We start from the raw sequence: 9,308 nt of genomic DNA, 5'->3' as shown, positions 1-9,308 counted from the left end.
CTGTCTATTTCTCCCTGTGTCTTTTTACCTTCTTTTTCTCTCTTTTCTCCCCTCTCTTTCTCTCTGTTTCTCTTTGAATTTATTTACTCCTCTCTCTTTCTTTCCCTCACTATTTCTCTTTGTATCTCTTTTGTTTCTAACGCGCTCTCTCTCTCTTACTTTGTCCCAACCTCTCTGCTTTTCTCTCCCTCGCTTTCTCCTATTTCTTTCTCTTTTTCTTTCTCTCTAATCTACTAGTCCCGCTCGAGAGAATGTTTGTTCTATCGTGTGGCCCCCGAGTTAAAATAAGTTTGACACACCTGGTTTATTATCCAATAATATAACTCTAATACAGTAAAACTAAAGATATATTGATGTAACGCCATTCTTTCTACATTAAAATTCAAAATGAAACGCGTACCGCCCAAACAAATCATACATTTATTGTGAAGGTCGTAACAGGAAGTATCTTCTCCGTTTTTGTCTAACTTGAATTTCCCTCCTGATTAAAGCGCTGTTAAACGGGGGGGACTTCGTTGACCGCAGTGCACTTCCACGTACGGAGCGGAGAGTCCGCGTTACTCTTTTCCCCCCAGACTGTCTTTAAATCCCACGCGGGATATTCCACTCGCACTTTTCAGACTTGGAACATTTGTTTTTTTCTGGATTTATTCCCTGATACCAATTTGGATTTGTAGTGCACCGGACTTTCGCCGAAGAGGGCCGAAGAAAGTTTTTTTTCTTTTTTTTTTCACGGACGGATGTAGGGGCACCACGGACCTGGTGAGAGCGTGTCTTTCGTGGCAAATTCAGAAAGTGCAATGTGGCAGACGGGTTTCAAAGCTTTCCGTACCCAAGTCCGGATTCTCGTTTCACCTAGTCGAACTTTGTGAGAAGGTATGCACTTTTCTGTTTGTTTGTTTGTTTGTTTGTTTTCAATGTGGACGTGTTTTGTGTGACGTTCAAGTCCAGAGAAATATAGAAGACGTACCGAATTGAGCATAAGGGTGGATGTGTGTCCCTCTCCCGCCGCCGCCCCCTCGGGGTTAGAAAGATATTAAAGTTGAATTTCGAATTTTCGAAATCTTGTAGAGGATTTTGACTTTTCCAAACTATACGTATTTTCACGGTTTTATATCCGACCCGGTCGCGTCCCATCCCCCTGGAACGCGCCGGTCAAGCATCGTCTTTTGTTGTGTTGCCCCCAAGTGCCATATGGGCTGGAGATGCTTGCTGGGTAAACAAGAAGACAAACGGATTAAAATTGCATCTGGTTATCGTCTTTTCTCCAACATTTTAGGAATTGACATTATACTTTCTATAGTGCATGCATGACCAGATAAGACTATACAGTAGACCCCCGGGATACGTCATTATTCCGCTCTGAGTCAAATTTCCGTATAACAGGACGTATATATAATAATAATAATTTCCTTGTATTGTCATTCTGTGTAACAATGTACACAGAACGAAATGTCGATTGCACCTGACCCGTTGTAACGAGCCGATGCAGCCGCAGCCAACAGAGGGCGCCGCCGACCACTTTTTAAGTCTTAGGAATGACTCGGCCGGGGCGCGAACCACCGACCTCCCAGTCTCAAAGCGGGCGCCTTACCATCTAGGCTACTGAGCTGGTATGGTAATCGGCTAATGTTTTGCTATCCCCTAAGAAAATTGATATTAGAAAGTAATACTTAGAAGTAATATGTGCATTTACTTAAAAAACCCCATAAATATACAAGTGCAATAATCCCCCGTTTTTAAAAAGGGTTATGTTTCTAAGAGGACCCGTGGTAGCTGAACTTGATCAATTAGAAACCATTTTTTACAATTATTATACAGTTAAATACTTTATCATACACTGACTCAAAGAGCAATCCCTTTTTACAGGTTTAACAAATAGAAGTACAGTATAAACGTATTTTTTTTAAATTTACCAATCACTATTAGGCTGTCTAATTAACTGTTTAGCCACAATTAAAATGAAGAACACAATCCATATTGAAAACGCTTGAAGAAGTGCATCTGTGAAAAGTAACCCATGGTATACCGAGGGAGTACTGTATAGAAATAGAACATTTTATATACGATTAGTGTGTCTTGGCTTGAGCTGGTAGAGTGGAGTAGTAGGTGGATGCAGAGGGGAAAGAGACAGCGACGGCGGATCAAAAATGAAAACTAATTTTAAATATTCTTGCGAAGATTATCACACCCTGAGATTTCTTTGCTGTAATTGCCATACAACTTAGGGAGTGTAGTTATTTCTGTGCCTTCTTTGTATTACTTGGTTATCATAAGTTTCATTTCCATGGTTCTCATGTTTTTGATTCTCCCTTTAGCATCACTGCAAGCGTTGGGACCCTTGGCAAATAAATGCAGTTGAGAAATGCAGTATTGTATCGATGACTTGCAAAAATCTTAACATGGTACACAATATACTAGATTAGATCTACATGTAATTTATTGGTCTCCGTAGGAAAATTCACTTCTGCTGACTGTACTGGGGGAAAACAAAAGGCCTTACATTGGATTACAAAATAAAATAAAAATGTGGGACAGTGGTGGCAGACTGATTCGATGGGTAGGCGGGGCCTGTTTAAACGGTGATTTCCGAGGGGATCAGGCTTTTCCCGAGGCAGGCCCTCCTAAATCTTATTGTCCTGCATCTGCACCCTGATGGTAGCAGGAAGAAATATTGGTGTAGTGCAGGGGTGGGCAACTCGGTCCTCAAGAGCCGCATGTCCTCCATATTTTTGGAGTTTCTCTGCTCAATTACGTGTGAGTCCAATCACTTGGGTCATTATCAAGCTCCCACACAGCTTGCCAACTAGCTTTAAATTTGCATCACCTAAGTTGGGGAAGAGAAACCAACAAAACATGCAGAACATGCGGCTCTTCTGGGCCGGGTTGGCCACCCCTGGTGTAGTGGGTGAGTGATATCCTGGACTATTTTGTTCTGAATTGAATGATGATGGAGAAAAAGGTACTGTGGGAGATAGTTTAGCCAATAAAATATCAGCATCTTCATGATGCCGTGACGCAGACTTCTACCTATAGCAGACAGGTATCTTAAAGATGTAACTCTATATCCGCAGGAACATAGCAAAATTTGAAATATTGAGCGTGCAAAATATGTTGTTGACATTGTATAGTGGATATTATTCCGCATGGTAAAGTGAAAACTTAAGGCGGGAACACTGTATCCCCATAGTCTATCTAATCGACTTCTGATTTTAAAAAACCTGACTGAATCAGCCAGTGTTGCACTCCTTTTCTGCAACCCCCCCAAACTCAATTGACAAACCACCGTTATTCCACTCAAGAAAGAGATTAATTCTATCCCCGTCGCCACCTGCTGACTAGAGTGGATATTCAGTGATATTCCCCACCTAAGTGTTGCATTTCTTTTGGACTCCGCAGTCGGCGGCTTCCGTTTGATACTTATGTTTTCTGGCAGGGAGTCTAAAGCCTGTTGCGGTGTGAGGTTTCCTCGGAAGCGGCTTCCGTGACTCCCTACGTTCCCACCTCAAGTGTTCTCACTTTATCCAGCAAGTTGGCACTCAATGAATACATGGTGGGGTTTGTTAAACTGGCGCACTGTATCTGTGACCAAACACATTCGAAGTTGGGCGGACTCCCTCCGATGAGGTCTTTTTCATCTTGCGGTACTGCAGAAAAATTAGTTTTGCAGAAGGCAAATTGTCTTTTGATTAAGTTGTATAGCAGGGGAGGGCACACTATAACCCAATAGGGCCCGACGGAGCTTTTTGATCCTGCCCACTAAAAATGTTAAAGTACTATAAGTAAAATGTTTTCCTTTTGCTGTAATGCCCACGTTTTCCTGATAATTGGCACACCGAAGCCATATTGAATCTTGTTAGAACGTGAAATCTGAACTTTTATTTCGAACATTAAAATAAAAACAGAACAAAAACAATAACTCAACAAAATAATCTTACATAACATGTTTCAAAAGGGGTAGTAAGAAGCAGATGCTTATTTTCCCTACCCCTTCATCTTCCCTATTAAATACAGCAATGATAACAACAACAGTAATAATATTAGTAATAACAGTTATGATATAACCTAGCAACAATAACAACGAAGTTAACCATAGTTTTAGACTCAGTATTCCCAATCTCTCGTATCACTCATACCCCATTTTCTTCATCTCTGTATTCCGCCAGTAATGTTTTTTTGTATTGAAATTTGAACAAGTTAATAGTTGGACATTGTTTGATCTCGTCTTGTAAATTGTTCCAAAGTTTGACTTTCACACACAGACACACACATACTTTTCCTGGTTGTTCTCACCTTTGGGATTGTGAATTTACTACAGACCCTTAAGTTATAATTTCCCTCTTTCCGAATTAATAATGTAGGGATGTTTTCTACACCATCTGTTTCTAGCTGCACAATTGGAGACATACAGTAAAGCACAGCAAATACAGTGAGGTATTTGCACTTGCTCAGACCCAATCATGGAGCTTAAACGGCTCATTTACTGGAAAAGCTTCCCGATTAAATAATTTTTCACTCTGTTTCAATTCGACGATTAAACCCATCGGTAGTAATGAGTAGACCAAAGCAAACAAAAATGGATAGTGGGCTGACAAGATTTGAGGATTGATAGAACAATTGGGACGGTAATTAGCAGCTACGTCACTTCAGGTAAATCTTAAACATATGTTTATTATTTGATGACACATAAGCTTCATGTGTCCAAGAAAACTGTGCCATGCTTGTCCCCGGTGTCCCCTTGTTTACCAGCCCATAAAATTATATATTTTTTTATAAAGCATCTTAACTGCACATTTAGGTTTACTACGCTCAAGACCAACCTTCAAACATTGGCTATATTTTTTCTGTACCATGTTCAAATTGTATTTAGATTACAGACGCTCCCCCACTTTCGACCATTCGACTTAAGGAAAACGGTAGATAGGAATATTTTTTTCGGGATGTTGAAAAATATCCGGACATTGCTGTAAGTTCTGCTACTACCAGCGTGTGGCGCTGTGAGAGGTCACCCAGCATCCACTTCGAAGAAGAAATCTGGCTTCTACTTCCTAGTTCGTGTGTAAAGATACTATGTGTACTGTACTATTTCTCCAGAGCGCTAAGAACTTTGACATTTGTATTGTTTAACATCTCGTGCATCCATTTTATATGATTGATGTAAAGTGTAAAGAAGAGACGTGCCGTGCCGTATATAATCAAATGTCATGTAAAAAAAATACTTCAGAACTTGCCCTGTTGCATTTTGACTCTTTCAATGCACAATTTGTGCTTAAAAAGAAACATCTATTAGATCTTATGGGTATATAATTAAAATCAAATTAGTAAATCAATCAAAAATTAAACATTAGAACTTGATGCGGATCATCCCGCCCTATACACATCTTATTGGTCGTCATCTTTTTTTAATTTCCCACTTTTCTAAGGATCCTCACTGCATGCATTTCCATTGGCAAAAGCAAAAAATGCTAATATGCATGTTTAAAACTAGCCATATAGAATTAGTTTAAAATATGACAATTGTATAAAGAACCCATGCTTACCCCGGGATTTCAAATACTAGTCACGACCCTTAGTGAGGTGGGTGGGTGCATCCCTCAACGACTAGGGCCGTAGGGGCACCATTTCCTGTGGTGTGTCTTGGGCAAGTACAGCCTGGTGGCGCCCAGCCCTCTCCAGGCCTACAAATATTTACACCCTGTCTCGAATCGGGGACCTTTCGCGTTATAGGCGCATGTGCTAGTGTGTCAAAAGGGCTACATAAAACGTTTACAGCAGTAATTTGTCATCACTTGGCATTTATGGCTCGTTCATGTTTTGCCATAGCCATAAAACTGATGAAGAAGAGCCTCTGATTAGCATTAGATGCATAACTAGGGCAACAATCCCAATACAGACAGTATCTTTAATGTCATGATATGAATAGTAGCGCATTCATTAGACTATTGGGGTGGTTTATTGTGCCAGTCAAAATGGGGTCTATTAGGAGGCATCATTGTGCATGATAAATTGTTAAAGTACTGTATCATTTGGGTTGGTACTGCAACAGAGGCTGGTAAAAGAACTGTATTGTGCATTTTTAATTATTTTATGAAAGAGGAATAAATTGCACACTGAGCTAAACCATGTTGCTTGCATATGAGTTTAGGTGCAGTTTAAAGGAGCTGTACCAAATTTGGAGCTCTGTAACACTCGCCATCTACTGGCTTGTATCATCATTTCAGCCTAGGTCAGCTCATTCATGAGGCGCATGCACATACATGCATTTCTTGGACGCCTTCAAATTAGCTCTTTTTTCATCTTTCTTGGGGTTTGTGTCCGTGTTTGGACTCTACTTGAAGCGGGCCTTTTCTTTCTTTCATCATTTTCATCCTACACTAACAAAAATAATTAAAGATAACACCTCCAGGGAATAAGCATGACATCACTCTCCAGCACTTCGCCCAGGCCTCATTCCTGGAATCTAATGTGTTCCACCTCGAACAGTTCTGCTAAAAGTAAGATAAAAGCAGATAGGCGCAATTAAAAATAAAGCATAGGTGCTCTTTGAACTCTGTATTAATAAATATTTAAGTTTCAACGTTTTAAGGGGACCTCAAAGGCACACCTCACCTTTGATCTCAAAGTGAATTTTCTACGTCCCTAGGGTGATCAAAAAGAACTATACCAATCAGAATTTCAAACAGAAGATTGCAAAAGACAGATTCATTTTTAAATTATGTAAAGCTTGTACTTTCCCAAATGATGCTTGTCGGAAAAAAATGTACTGTACGTAAAAGCGATGCCCAATTTTTTTGAATCTCTGAACAGTCCATTGACTGTATTCTGCTCCATTGAAGTCTTTGAGATCACTTGTTTTTCTTCCGACCGATATGATGATTTCAGGGTCATATATACAGGAGACCTCTGGTGGATTGAAATTTAAACTGATTAAAACGGCCATTATGATAATTTCATGACCTTAAAGGACTTTGTTGCCTTAATCGCCTACTTATTCTTTGAAATTCCCCCAATCTTTGATAGGTTATTGCCATATTCTTTAATCGAAAGTCAAGATGTGTGTGCGTTCTTCACCTCTGTTTATGATCCCAAGCTTTATTTCCATGGTTCTCATGGTTTTGCTTCTCCCGGTAGCATCACTGCTAGATGCATAACTAAACAAATTATATTTGTTCCACAAGATTATAACTTAAACAAAGAGAAAGGGAGCGAGTTTAGCCAATAGCATATTAGCATCTTCATGCTGCCTTGACGCAAACCAATAGCAGTGCAGCATTTTATGAGGTCAACCAATAGCAGATAGGCATCTTGAAGACATAACTCGCATATGTTTTCGAGCACGCACGCAAAAATAATTGTCGTACTGTCCAAATGTGATAATGGTAGCTAGGGATGTATAATCTGGGGGTCTCCGTTTTGGTTACAAATCAAGGAATCCTAAATGTTTTCATCATGTTGTTTAGACTGTCATCCCAGGGCGAGACTAATTAGAGGACGGGACTATGTCTCTCAGTAATGACTTTTGACAGGTGAATGGTCGCATAATCACAGACTCTGGGAACACGTTGCATCTGTCTAGCGTTAATTAGCCTCTAATGGTAAACGTCTTTGTACAGTGCTGACTTTTGTTAGGAACCCCTCCAGTCATAGTTTCTATCTATCTACCCTGGTCATATCCCTCGAGAGGGGTGACCGACAGCAAGACAAACACATACGAAAATAAAGAAAATAAACGAGGGAAAAAATAGCAAAAAACGCACACACAATTTTTTGAACCATGGCCAAACCAAATGCCCATACACCCAAACAAGTTAGGCACCTCGGCACCTAAGTTGGTCATGCTTTCGTCCCTCAAGATGAACCGGGACACAAGAAAGCGGCCATGTCACTTGGGTCAGGGCAACACAAGACACTCTTCTCTCCAACAGCAGGGCCTGACAGCTTTCACTGGTTTACCTCTGCCACATCATATGGGTGCCCTGACCATCTCTTAGAACGCGTCCAGACATCCCACTATCCTTTCACAACACCTCTCCACTCATTCCTATCACCAACAAACAGTGACCAAACACTTATGCAGGCACGTCCAAAACCCGGCCCGGGGGCCAGTTGCACCCACAATCTTTGTCATAACATTTATAATATGTGGATTGACAGTAATGTTAACAATAGTATAAATTTGTACCAAAATTTAAAAAAAACTTGCCTTTGGTTTTCTGTGAGAATTTGACCCTCAACTCATTTCTGACATGTCGACCGTGAATATAAAGGAAAGTTGACTGTGAGGGCTGCCGCTTCCATGACATGTAGAGTATTATTTTTTTCCACAAAATCTGAAACAAGTGCGTCTGCTAATTTGCCTGTGGTTGTTTGCAAAGAACATAATATGAAGAGGCACTGGCAGACAAATAAGCTTACTGGAAACAAACGCTGTGAAAAGGTGAAGCAACTGGAAGCTGTTTCAACAGCCCACCGGCGCTTTTTTTACAAGACCCCGCGAGTCAAATGAAAATGCTACAAGGGCGATCTACGAGGTCGCGACACTCATCGGCAAGCACTTCAAACCTTTAGCGGAGGGTTCATTTATTAAAGACTGTTATAAATTAACACTCCCTCACACATTTTCAGATTACCGATCGCAAAGGTTTGGACACGCCTGCCCTAACGGTTGTGACATTTACATTCATTCTCTGACAGGTTCGTACAGTATATCATGTTCCTAATGTGTTATAAAAGAAAGTGTATATAAAAGTCAAACAGGAAAGACTCGCTTCTTTTCGGACATTTTTTCCACATGAAGTAAAACTTAACTTGTCATCAGGCTATTGCTTTTGTACGGAGCTGCCAGTTAGATCTGCAATTTTCATCCAATCATCTCGCATTCTATGGAAAAAACAGTTTGCGAGTTGCGAAACACGACTCCGTTTAGAGTGGAGCTAGAGCAGGCACTTTTAAAAAGCTTGTGCTAAATAGGTCAGAACTCATTTTTCTCCTTTTATCGCTATGAGATCCCACGAGGGCATTTTTTTTTATGGTTGTAATGAAAATGGTGGATTCTTTAACGCTATCCCCCCAAAAGAAAAATAAATCTGTGTACTTTCATTCCATCTACCTAGTTAAGCTACTATTTATGCTTATGTTAAGTTGTTTTGTATAAAGAAGCAAAAAAATACAAACTAAATCCAAATATTGAATACATTTGGACCAAAAGTAATACGTCAGCCTTGCCACAGGGGCTTGTATTCACACAGACGGAACAAAGGACCTTGTTGTTTAGTGGAACATCTGGGAAGGTGCCGAGCAACCTGACA

At 40.3% G+C, this 9,308-nt stretch overlaps 1 protein-coding gene across 1 annotated transcript in view; it reads left to right on the top strand.

The window, feature by feature from the left end:
* Positions 1–535: 535 nt before the first annotated feature.
* prickle2b (prickle homolog 2b) overlaps positions 536–9,308 on the top strand; it is a 46,236-nt gene continuing 37,463 nt past the window's right edge. Inside the window, exon 1 of the mRNA XM_088338027.1 lies at positions 536–876. The gene's annotated coding sequence lies outside the window, so the exon portion shown is untranslated. The remainder of the gene's footprint in view (positions 877–9,308) is intronic.

This window comes from Urocampus carinirostris, chromosome 6 (genome assembly GCF_059441175.1).
Source record: "Urocampus carinirostris isolate Australia breed hairy pipefish chromosome 6, RoL_Ucar_1.0, whole genome shotgun sequence".
Lineage (NCBI taxonomy): Eukaryota > Metazoa > Chordata > Actinopteri > Syngnathiformes > Syngnathidae > Urocampus > Urocampus carinirostris.
The sequence above is the reverse complement of the archived record's forward strand: the minus strand, read 5'-3'. Positions and strand labels throughout refer to the sequence as shown.